This window comes from Macaca mulatta, chromosome 13, assembly GCF_049350105.2.
Source record: "Macaca mulatta isolate MMU2019108-1 chromosome 13, T2T-MMU8v2.0, whole genome shotgun sequence".
NCBI classification, from domain to species: domain Eukaryota; kingdom Metazoa; phylum Chordata; class Mammalia; order Primates; family Cercopithecidae; genus Macaca; species Macaca mulatta.
The window spans coordinates 8734153-8747261 of record NC_133418.1 but is presented as its reverse complement, the minus strand read 5'-3'; the positions used below and the strand labels follow the sequence as shown (position 1 = coordinate 8747261).

The window sequence follows — 13109 nt, the reverse complement described above, 5'->3', positions numbered from 1 at the left end:
TACATTACACAACAGATACTCAGTGTACATGAAACAGCCTTCTGTAGGAAGAAGACACTATATAGGACTTGCATAGCTAAAGAGGAGAAGTCAATGCCTTGCTTCGAACTTCAAAGGACATACTCTTTTATTTGGAGACAAATTCTCTTGTTAGCAGCTAATGCAGCTACTAACTTTAAGTTGAAACCAATGCTCATCGACCATTCCAAAAATCCCAGGGCCCTTAAGAATTAGGTGAAATGTACTCTGCTTGTGCTCTATAAATGGAAAACCAAAGCCCAGATAATAGTGTATCTGTTTACAGCATAGTTTACAAAATATTTGAAGCCCTACTGCTCAGGATAAAAAGATTCCTTTCAAAGTAGTACTGCTTGTTGACAGTGCACTGGTTACCGAAGAGTTCTGAAGGAGATGTACAAGGAGATGAATGCTGTATTCATGCCTGCCAACACAACATCCATTCAGCAGCGCAGGGTCAAGGAGCAATTCTGATGTTCAAGTCTTATCATTTAAGACATTTATTTCATAAGGCTATAGTTGCCATGGATAGTGTTTCCTCTGATGTGTCTGGGCAAAGTAAATTGAAAACTTTCTGGAAAGGATTCTTCATTATATATATATTTTTGGATATATATATATGTGTGTGTATATATATATATATATATATTTGGATATGGAGTCTCTCTTTGTCACCCAGGCTGGAGTGCAGTGGTATGATCTCGGCTCACTGCAACCTCCGCCTCCGGGTTTCAACCAATTTTCCTGCCTCAGCCACGTGAGTAGCTGGGATTAGAGGTGCCCACCGCCACGCCCGGCTAGTTTTTGTATTTTTAGTAGAGACGAGGTTTCGCCATGTTGGCCAAGCCGGTCTCGAACTCCTGACCTCAACTGATCTGTACTGATCTGTCTGCCTCGGCCTCCCAAAGTGCTGGGATTACAGACGTGAGCCACCGTGCCCAGCCAGATTCATCATTCTAAATGCCATGAGGACACTCGTGATTGATGGGAGGAGGTCAAAACGTCAACATCAACAGGAGTGTGAAATAAGTTGATACCAATCCTCCTGAATGACTTTGAGGGATTCGAGACTTCAGTAGAGGCAGTCACTGCAGATGTGGTGGAAATAGCAAGAGAACTCGAGTTAGAAGTGGAGCCTGAGGATGGGACTGAATTGCTACAATCTCATGATCAAACTTTAACAAACAGGAAGTTGCTTTTTACGGATGAGCCGAGGAAGTAGTTTCTTGAGAGATGGAATGTACTCCTGTCGAAGATGCTGTGAGCATTGCTGAAATGACACATTCCGCTGTTGAATATTCCGTAAATGTACTTGATAAAGCAGCAGCAGGGTTCGAGAGGATTCATCCAATTTTGAAAGAAGATCTACTGTGACCAAAATTCTATCAAACAGCCTTTCGTGCTACAGAGAAATCTGTCATGAAAGGAATCAAGGCTGGGCGCGGTGGCTCAAGCCTGTAATCCCAGCACTTTGGGAGGCCGAGACGGGCGGATCATGAGGTCAGGAGATCGAGACCATCCTGGCTAACACGGTGAAACCCCGTCTCTACTAAAAATACAAAAAACTAGCCGGGCGAGGTGGCGGGCACCTGTAGTCCCAGCTACTCAGGAGGCTGAGGCAGGAGAATGGCGCAAACCCGGGAGGCGGAGCTTGCAGTGAGCTGAGATCCGGCCACTGCACTCCAGCCCGGGCTACAGAGCAAGACTCTGTCTCAAAAAAAAAAAAAAAAAAAAAAAAGAAAGGAATCAACGAGGAAAACTTCATTGTTGTCTATTTTAAGAAATTGCCCCAGCCACCCCAACGTTCAGCAGCCACCACCCTGATCAGTCAGCAGCCATCAACAGTGAGGCAAGGGCTGGGTGCAGTGGCTCCTGCCCGTAATCCCAGCATTTTGGAAGGCCGAAGTGGGCAGACTGCCTGAGGTCAGGAGTTCAAGACCAGCCTGGCCAAAATGGCAAAACCCCACGTCTACAAAAAATAAAAATAAAAATTTGCCACGCATGGTAGTGCGCACCTGTAGTCCCCGCTACTCGGGAGGATGAGGTGGGAGAATCGCTTGAGCCCGGGAAGTTGAGGTTGCAAGTGAGCTGAGATCGTGCCACTGAACTACAGCCTGGGTGACAGAGCAAGATTCTGTCCCCCACCCCTCAACCACGCCACGTATACACACAAATTGAGGCGAGACCCTCTACCAAAAAAAAATTACAACTTGCTGAAGGCAAGATGATTGTTAGCCTTTTTAAATCAATAATGTGTTTTTTAGTTAGGGTATACACTTTTTTTTTTTTTTTTTTTTTTTTTGAGACGGGGTCTTGCTCTGCCGCCCAGGCTGGGGTGCAGTGGCCAGATCTCAGCTCACTGCAAGCTCCGCCTCCCAGGTTTACGCCATTCTCCTGCCTCAGCCTCCCGAGTAGCTGGGACTACAGGCGCCGCCACCTCACCCGGCTACTTTTTTTTTGTATTTTTTAGTAGAGACGGGGTTTCACCGTGTTAGCCAGGATGGTCTCGATCTCCTGACCTCGTGATCCGCCCGTCTCGGCCTCCCAAAGTGCTGGGATTACAGGCTTGAGCCACCGCGCCCGGCCGGGTATACACTTTTTTACACACATTTAATAGTCTACAGTAATCATATAATGTAAACATATTTGTCACACATACTGAGAAACCTAAAACTTTGTGTGACTTGCTTCATTGTAATAATGAGTCTGGGACTGAGCCTGCAATCTCTCTCTCATGCCTGCATTTCACCTTTAACAAAAAGTGTGCACAAGAGGGATATGTAACAAAAATCTACACTCCGTTTTGCCCTAGCAAGATCTCTTAAACATATAAAATAGAACCAAGGGAGCAGTGTGAAGAGGAGGCGAGAACGACTCCCCGACCGACCGAGCCCACGTGCTGCTGCATCCTGGCCCAGCGTCCGTGTCCTGCCACTGTTGCTGCCGTCACCACCATGCCCAAGAGAAGGGCTGAAGGAGATGCTAAAGGAGATGAAGCCAAGGTGAACGACAAACCACAGAGAAGATCCGCGAGGTTGTCTGCTAAACCTGCTCCTCCAAAGCCACAGCCCAAGCCTAAAAAGGCCTCCGCAAAGAAGGGAGAGAAGGTACCCAAAGGAAAAAGGGAAAAGCGGACGCTGGCAAGGAGGGGAATAACCCTGCAGAAAACGGAGATGCCAAAACAGAGCAGGCACAGAAAGCTGAAGCTGCTGCAGATGCCAAGTATAGTGTGTGCATTTTTGATAACTGTGTACTTCTGGTGACTGTACAGTTTGAAATACTATTTTTTACCATGGTTTATAAAAATGCAGAATTTTGTTGTTGTTGTTGTTGTTTTTAAGCTGTGTTGTTAGCACACAGAACACTTCATTGTTGCTTTTGGGGGAAGGGGCATATGTCACTAGTAGGATGTCTCCGAAGCTGGATTAATGTGGGAAAACACCTTTCCCTTCTAGTTTTGAGACTTCCTCTGGGCTCCCAGGAGGAGGGAGTCCCTGACTTTGACACACACGGCCACCTTGGCACAAAAGCCTTGTGGTGTGGAAAAAAATTCATTTTTATGTCCTCTTCTCCCTTTCCATCTTTCAGCATACACTTAACCCCCTTAAGCCCAGACATCTGTTGGGACCTGACCCCTAGTCATTGGCTACCAGTGTGTCAGGCAATCCGGACTTTCCAGTGGTGCCACTGAGATGGCACCTGTCAAAAGAGCAGTGGTTCCATCTCTAGATCGTGGATCTTCAGACACATTCTACCATTTTCATTTCACTTCCGGAAAGTCAGGGTCGGCTTGTGAAAAGTTGTGAAACAACATGCTAAATGTGAAATGTCAACCCTCACTCCACACTTTCCCTGTTCAGAGCATCAGCTGAAGACTTCATTGGGCTTTATAGTGGCTTTCTGATTTCTGGTAGTCCATTGAAGAAGGGAGTTTGAAAGTTGTTGTAGCCGGGCGCGGTGGCTCAAGCCTGTAATCCCAGCACTTTGGGAGGCCGAGGCGGGCGGATCACAAGGTCAGGAGATCGAGACCACAGTGAAACCCCGTCTCTACTAAAAATACAAAAAATTAGCCGGGCGCGGTGGCAGGCGCCTGTAGTCCTAGCTACTCAGGAGGCTGAGGCAGGAGAATGGCGTGAACCCAGGAGGCGGAGCTTGCAGTGAGCCGAGATCGCGCCACTGCACTCCAGCCTGGGCAACAGCGTGAGACTCCGTCTCAAAAAAAAAAAAAAAAAAAAAAAAAAAAAAGAAAGTTGTTGTATACTGTTAACAATGGTCTACCCACATCCTGCCTGAAGTATCATGATTGTTTATGGAAAGTATCTTTCATAAAGCTGCACACAGTTTGGCTTGAGAAAAAAATAAATAAAACCAAGCTTCATGCAGGTTTGGACTCATGCTGCACCACCAGCATCCACTCTGGGTCATCTGTGAAGTCATTCTCCAAGGCACAGACACTTGCTCAGCCTTGAGTAAGGACAGCCCAGAAGTGCAAGGCAGTGCACTCCCTTGGGGCACCCTCAAGTGGTGGAGGCCAGGGTTGGGTGATAAAGCAAGATCCTATCTGTGGGCGGACAACTCTGGGAGGTCATCTACATGCTGCTTAGAAGTCTCAAAGGGATTGAGTTTCCACTGCCACCAGCCCTGACCTCACATTCCCACCCTTCTGTCAGCTTTTCCCTTTCCCTGCCTGTCTCTCAAAGCCCTCATGCCTTCATCTTTGTTTTTTTGTTTTGTTTTGTTTTGAGACACAGAGTCTTGGTCTGTTACTCAGCTGGAGTGCAGTGGTACAAACTTGGCTCACTGCAACCTCCACCTTCCGGGTTCAAGGGATTCTCCTGCCTCAGCTTCCCAAGTAGCTAAGGCTATGGACGTGCGCCACCACACCCAGGTAACTTTTGTATTTTTTAGTAGAGATGGAGTTTCACTATATGTTGGACAGGCTGGTCTCAAACTTCTGACCTCAGGTGATCCGCCTGCCTCAGCCTCTCAAAATGCTGGGATTGTAGGCGTGAGCTACCACGCCCAGCCACATGCCTGCATCTTTGGATCTCCTCTTGAATAAACTGTACCCAAGTCCCCACTCAGGCTCTGCATCTGGGCAAACCCAAACTAACACCTATGTGTCCCTTTAGTTCTGGCACTTTACTATAGACACATGACAGTCAAGAACTGAGTATCACCTTTTCTTATAGGAGTTACAATTTCTTCTTCTTCTTCTTTTTTTTTTCGAGACAAAGTCTCTCTCTCTCAGCCAGGTTGGAGGGCAGAGGTGTGATCTCACCTCATTGCAACCTCCGCCTCCTGGGTTCAAGCAATTATCCTGCCTCAATCTCCCAAGTAGCTGGGATCACAGGTGTATGCCACCACACCTGGCTGCTTTTTGTATTTTTAGTAGAGACACGGTTTCGCCATGTTGGCCAGACTGGTCTCGAACTCCTGACCTCAAGTGATCCACCACTGCCTCAGCCTCCCAAAGTGCTGGGATTACAGGGGTGAGCCACTGTGCCTGGCACAGTTTCCATTTTGATGTGATTCATGAACTGCCATATTTTAAAATAAATTTATTTTTTTAGTATAGTTTTAGATTTGCAGAAAAATTCAGAAGCTAGTCCAGTGAGTGCTCATATATCCTGTATCAGTTTTCTCTCCTCTTAACATCTTACATAAGCATGGTACACCTGTCACAATTAATGAATCAGTATTGATACATAATTAGTAACTAAAGTCTACCTGCTTTCAGAGCTCTGTTGTTTCTGACTGAGGTTCTTTTTCTGCTCTAGGACCTTATCCAGGACACCACATTCCACTTACTAGTCAGGTCTCCTTAGGCATCTCTTGGCTATAAAAGTTTCTCAGATTTTCCTTGTTTTTGATGACCTTGATAGTTTTTCTGGTCAGCTATTCTTCAGTTTGGACTTGTCAGATGTTTTTGTTTTAATTGTGGTTTGCTTTTTTGGAGGAAGACCAAAGAAGTAAAGCATCATTTTCATTACATCACACCCAGGGTCCATACTACCAATATGACTCATCACTGTTGATTTTTACCTTGATCACCCAGCTGAGATAGTGTTAGGATTCTACACTGTAAAGATGCTCTTCCCAGCCGGGCACGGTGGCTCATGCCTGTAATCCTAAAACTTTGGGAAGCCAAGGTGGGTGAGTCATTTGAGGTAAGGAGTTCCAGACCAGCCTGGTCAACTTGGTGAAACCCCATCTCTACTAAAAATTAAAAAAAAAAAAAAAATTAGCTGGGGGTAGTGTTGGGTGCCTGTAATCACAGCTACTGGGGAGGCTGAGGCAGGAGAATCACTTGAACCCAGGAGGCGGAGGTTGCAGTGAGCTGAGGTTAAGCCACTGCACTCCAACCTGGGCGACAGAGCAAGACTCCAACTCAAAAAAAAAGGTACTCTTCCCACCTCCCTTTTCATACTGTACACTTTGGAAGGAAGTTACTGTGGACAACCACCCCTTCAAAAGTGGAATACTTTAAATACAGAGTATACATTATTTGGAATGTTGCCTGGGTGATGGTCTCTTCTCCTCCATTTATTTATTTATTTTCATTCATATATATATATATATATGTGTGTTTTTTTTGAGAGGAAGTTTCGCTCTTGTCACCCAGGCTGGAGTGCAAAGGCGTGATCTCGGCTCACAGCAACCTCCGCCTCCCCGGCTCAAGCAATTCTCCTGCCTCAGTCTCCTGAGTAACTGGGATTACAGGCGTCTGCCACCACGCCTGGCTGATTTTTGTATTTTTAGTAGAGATGGGGTTTTACCATGTTGGCCAGGCTGGTCTTGAACTCCTGACCTCAGGTGATCCGCCTGCCTCGGCCTCCCAAAGTGCTGGGATTACAGGTGTGAGCCACCGTGCCTGGCAACTTATTTATTCAATCATTTCTTTATCAGTATGAACTCATAGACATGTACTTTATATTTTGGGTTATAATCCATTATTTATTTAGTTGCTCAAATTGTTCCAGCATTAGCCTTTGGGAGATCTGTCAGTTGGCTCCTGGACCTCTGACATACTCAAATCATTGTGGTTTTGTGTTTATTTTGTTCAGCAGTGTTTTGCTTTCTGGAAATACAAGATGCTCCAAGCTTATCCCGTGTATTTCCTGCTCCAGTTTTAGAATCAGCCATTTCTTCGAAGAGCATTGGTTCCTTTTTTGGAGAATGAGAATAGAAATCAAGATCTGAGTAGCAGGTGTATTCTTTGCTACTGGGGTGTCATTCCTTTTTAAGCCTCCCTCAACTGACAGAACAAGGAAACGTGTGTATATACTACTCCATGCATATACATTACCTAAATATTTCTGTTCATAAGCATCTGTGTCTATATTAAACTAAACAGGAGTGGCCAGGCATGGTAGCTTATGCCCGTAATCCCAGCACTTTGGGAGGCAGAGGTAGGTGGATCACCTGAAATCAGGGGTTTGAGACCAGCCTGGCCAACATGGTGAAACCCTGTCTCTACCAAAAATACAAAAATTAGCCGGGCACGGTGGTGGGCACCTGTAATCCTAGCTACTTGGGAGGCTGAGGCAGGAGAATTGTTTGAACCAGGAGGTGGAGGTTGCAGTGAGTTGAGATCGCTCCACTGCACTCCAGCCGGGGTGACACAGTGAGACTCTGTCTCAAAGACAAAAACAAAAACAAAAATAAACAAAACAAAACCTAAACAGGAGTTCATGGTGATGACTCCAACTCTAATCTATTACCACATGGATTATTCTCACTTACACTCACCTTTGCCCCCCACTTATCTGTAACCTCTCACACTAACAGTGACAAACCTGGCTCCCACCATCTGCCATCTATGTATTTAACTGTTCGATTCTCTGTGTATGTATAGCAGTGTTAAAACTGTTAATTCAAACCCATGTGATAAATGACTTTATCAACTAGAGACAGTGCTTGTGTACAGCTTCTTTTGCCCTTCCCCTCATGGATTCCACTCATTTCCAGTGCTGCTTAGATTAGCACATTTCCTGCAACCCCTTCTGTGAGGTTGTTTCATATGTTTGTAATGCACTTAGATTGTCTTGTCCCATTCTGCATTCATCCAGGGGGTCCCCAACCCTCTAAAGAATTTTTAAAAATTTGCATATATTAAGATTCACTCAGCTGGGCGCGGTGGCTCACGCCTGTAATCCCAGCACTTTGGGAGGCCCAGGTGGGTGGATCACAAGGTCAGGAAATCGAGACCATCCTGGCTAACACAGTGAAACCTCATCTCTACTAAAAATACAAAAAATCAGCTGGGCGTGGTGGTGGGCACCTGTAGTCCCAGCTACTCAGGAAGCTGAGGCAGGAGAATGGCGTGAACCCGGGAGGCGGAGCTTGCAGTGAGCCGAGATCACAACGCTGCACTCCAGCCTGGGCGACAGAGTGAGACTCCTTCTCCAAAAAAAAAAAAAAAAAAAAAATCAGTCTTTGTGCCATTAAATTCTATGAGTTTTGACAAACCCCTGTTATCATCTCTCCACCATTATTGTATCATTCAGAATAGTCTGACTCCCTAAAAGTGCCATGTGCTTTACCTATTCAACCCTTCCACTCTCCCCTGAACCCCTGGCAACTACTGATCTTTTTAACGTCTCTATAGTTTTGCCTTTTCCAGAATGTTATGTCTTAGTCCATTTAGTGTTGCTAGAAAGAAATACCAGAGGCTGGGTGATTTATGAAGAGGTTTATCTGGCCCACAGTTCTGCAGGCTGTACGAGAAGCACGGCACCAGCATCTGCTTCTGGCGAGGGCTTCAGCCTGCTTCCACTCATGGTGAAAGGTGAAAGGGCCCAATGTGCAAAGATCACAGGGCGAGAGAGTGGGGAGGGAGGCGCCAGGCTCTTTTTAACAACCAGCTGTCATGTAAATGAATAGAGTGAGTACTTGTTCCACTGCACATACCCCCTTCCCTTTCAGGGAGGGTGTGTTAGTCTGTTCTCACGTTGCTACAAAGAAATACCTGAGACTGGGTAGTTTATAAAGAAAAGAAGTTTAATTGGCTCATAGTTCGGTTCTGCAGGCTGTACAGGAAGCATGATGCTGGCATCTGCTTCTGGGGAGGCCTCAGGAAGCTTCCAATCATGGCAGAAGGCAAAGGGGGAGTGAGGTGCCTCACATGGTGGGAGCAGGAGCAAGTGAGAGAGTGAAGGGAGAGGTGCTATGCACTTTCAAACAATCAGATCTTATAAGGACTCACTATCAATTGTGAGGACAGTACCAAGAGGGATAGTGCTAAACCATTCATGAGAAATCCACCCTTGTGATACAATCAGCCCCTACCAGTCCCCAACTCCCACACTGGGGATTACAATTGAACATCATGGGATCTGGGTGGGGACACAGATCCAGACCATATCAGAGGGTATTAATCTATCCATGCAGGGTCCACCCCCGTGACTTAAATTCCTCGTACTGGGCCCCACTCCCAACACTGGGGTCAAGTTTCATCATGAGGATCGGGAGATAAATATCCACCTCCCCTTTCAGACTGGCTTATTTCACTTAACATCCATGGTGCTTTTTGTGGCTTGATAGCGCATTTCCTTTTGTTGCTGAAAAACATACCATTGTCCTGATATACCACGGTATGTTTATACATTCATCAATAGAGGAATGTTTTGATTGTTTCCAGTTTTGAGTGATAATGAATAAAGATGCTATAAACATTTGTGTGCAGGTTTTGTGTGAACATAAGTTTTCAAGTAGTTGGGGAAATACCTAGGAGCATGACTGCTGGATCATATGGTAAGACTATTGAGTGTTATGTATTTATATTTACTGTGATTACTGTTTTAGATTTCCTTCTAAAATCTTATGTTGGACTTTCTAAGACCTGCTTTTCTGTTTCTTTTTATCCTTCCATCTGGTCTTCTTTTGAATTAACTGAGATTTTTTTTCCCCCATTACTTTAAAAGTTACACACTCAAATTTTTTTTTTACTGTTACCTTGAATAAAATATTTTTAACATGCATAAGTTTGCCAACTTCTTGAATACTTTATAAAGGTCTAAGAATGCTTGAACTCCAATGTATCCTCCTTCAGCTTGTGTACTCTTTTGTCCTGTTTTTTAGTTGTATTTTGTTCTTTATGTCCCAAACAAGACATTCTTTGCGTTACGTGAAGTCAATGTTCATTCAGATTTCCACTCCCCTTTTTTAGACCAACATGCTTTCTTGAACCTTAGAACTTTCATCAGTTCATCATCCTTCTGCACAAAGCAAATTCCCTTTTTTTTGGAAAGGAGCTTCATTCTTATCACCCAGGCTGGAATGCAGTGGCGCAATCTCAGCTCACTGCAACCTCCACCTCCTGGGTCCAAGCGATTCTCCTGCCTCAGTCTGGGATTACAGGTTACAGATTACCTGGGACTACAGGTGCCCGCCACCACACCCGGCTAATTTTTGTACTTTTAGTAGAGATGAAGTTTCACCATGTTGGCCAGGCTGGTCTTGAACTCCTGACCTCAGGTGATCTGCCCATCTTGGCCTCCCAGAGTGCTGAGATTACAGGTGTGAGCCACAGCTCCTGGCTGCAAATTCCTTAACTTTCCTTTAGTGAATGTCCACTGGTGACAAACACATCTATTCTATGTCGGAAATGTCTATTTCATCTAGTTCATTCTAGTTCATTCCTACAGTACAGCTTCACTGGCTGTAAACAACTTTGGATTAACAGGTGCTTTTTCCCTTAAGCCATTGATGACACTATTCCACTGTCTTCTGGCTTTCCTTGCTGCTGTTGGGAGGTCAGTAAGCCTCATCGATACTATCTCATAGGTTGTCTGACTTTTGGCGCTGTCTTTACAAATTTCCCTGATATCCTGCAACTTCAATATGTATGGAGGTATGGATTTATTTTATTTAACTCACTTGGGATTTGTGTAAGTTTCCAAATATGCGAATCGGTGTCTTGCATCAATTCTGGAAAATGTCTTTATCTTTTCAAATACTTTCTACTTCCAGTTCTCTCCTAAATTTCTTTGAGACATGCCAGACCACCTCAGTCTTCCGCATCTTTTTCTTAAGCAAATTAACACAAGACCACTTTTTTTTTTTTTTTTTTTTGAGATGGCATCTCATTCTGTGCCCAGGTTGGAGTGCGATGGCACGATTATCTCAGCTCAGTGCAACCTCTGCCTCCCAGATTCAAGCAATTCTCCTGCCTCAGCCTCCAGAGTAGCTGGGACTACAGGTGTGTACCACCACACCTGGCTAATTTTTGTATTTTTAGTAGACGGGCTTTCACCGTGTTGGCCAGGCTGGTCTCGAACTCCTGACCTCAAGTGATCCGCCTGCCTCAGCCTCTCAAAGTGCTGGGATTACAGGTGTGAGCCACTGCACCCAGCCAGGATCACGTATTTTAATGTAACATTTGTATTTCCACCCATTTGTCCCTGTGCTTCGGGGGAATTGGTTCTGCTTTCTAGTTCATTAATTCGCTCTTCTGTTATTTTTTTAAGGAATTCATTTTTATATAAGGTACTGTTTTTTTTTTACACTTTTAGATAACATATAAAAAACATTCATCGTATATTTTATGTCTGAAAATTCCATTCTCCTGTCTTTGCAGGTCTGGCTGTGCTGTTTTCTGCTGGCTGTCATTCCGCATGCCTTATCTGTGGCATCCTGTGATTTTGTGGGTTTGTGATATTTTTACTAGAAGCTCATGTTCCTTGGAGCTTTATCGGTGGAGAGAGTTTGAGGCTAAATCAAAGGTGTGTTCTAGCATAGATATGCAGTTGCTTTGGCCGTGAGCTCAGAGGTACTACCAGCCTAGCGCACCATTTTTTTTTTTTTTTTTTTTTTTGAGACGGAGTCTCAGCTCACTTCAAGCTCCAAGCTCCGCCTCCCAGGTTCACGCCATTCTCCTGCCTCAGCCTCCGGAGCAGCTGGGACCACAGGTGCCCACCACCACGCCCAGCTAATTTTTGTATTTTTAGTAGAGACAGGGTTTCACCGTGTTAGCCGGGATGGTCTCAATCTCCTGACCTCGTGATCCGCCTGCCTCGGCCTCCCAAAGTCCTGGGATTACAGGTGTGAGCCACCATACCCAGCCTTTTTTTTTTTTTGGTGGGGTTGGGGGCAAGCTGGAGTACAATGGTGTGATTTCTGCTCACTGCAACCTCTGCCTCCCAGGTTCAAGCGGTTCTCCTGCCTCAGCCTCCCAAGTAGCTGGGATTACAGGCGCCCACCACCACACCTAATTTTGTATTTTTAGTAGAGACGGGGTTTCACCATGTTGGCCAGACTAGTCTTGAACTCCTGACCTCAGGTGATCCTCCCTTCTCGGCTTCCCAAAGTGTTGGGATTACAGGCGTAAGCCACCACGCCCAGCCTAGGGGCCTCTTTCAGAACCTGGTTTGAGAGGTTTTTAGACCTGATGTAGCATGAGAATTCGAACTACAAACCTGCATGAGAGAAGGCTTGTAGTTAGCATCTCAGGGACAACTATGTTCTCTTCCAACTAGTGCCAGTTTTCCCTCACTGAATGCAATCTTTTGGGATTCCCGCTGTTTGCAGGGAGACCTCCTATTCAGACCCCCCAACGTAGACACTCCCCAGGCTAACCCCCTGTCACCTGGGCCCCACAAGTCCGTCCTAACAGAAGCACAGCATCACTAAGATTTGGCTTGTGTCCCTAGGGGGAAAAGTGGAACACCCTCTTACCTTTCTGGAGTCCTGCTTTCACTTTGTTTTTGGCCTCTCAGAATGTTTTCCTTTCTTACCAACTCAGTGAGACAGTTACGAACATAAAATTTAAAAATAAGTTTTATCCAACAGCTTGAGTCATCAGGTGGGTTGTTCAGTGTTCAAGTATTGGAAACCGAAGTCCAAAAGCCGGGCTCGTGAAGTTACTGAAAGGCAATGGTGACAGCTAGTGGCAGGGAATACAGGTACTCTTGTGCTATGTCAGGGTACTATGTGCTATTCAGCATTGGGCAGTAGAAAGCTAGAATGAAGGTTTTGGTTGAGGTTTTCTTTGACAGGCGGTTTTGTCAGGAAATGCATCAGCTGCTACTAAGAGACCAAGATGGAAGTTATGTCCAGAGAGGACAGTCAAGGGTGGGATACAGGGGCTC

The 13109-nt window shown here is 45.4% G+C and overlaps 1 pseudogene; it reads left to right on the top strand.

Annotated features, from left to right (window-relative positions):
- Positions 1 to 2859: 2859 nt before the first annotated feature.
- LOC114671871 (non-histone chromosomal protein HMG-17 pseudogene) lies at positions 2860 to 3487 on the top strand (annotated as a pseudogene).
- Positions 3488 to 13109: the final 9622 nt, after the last annotated feature.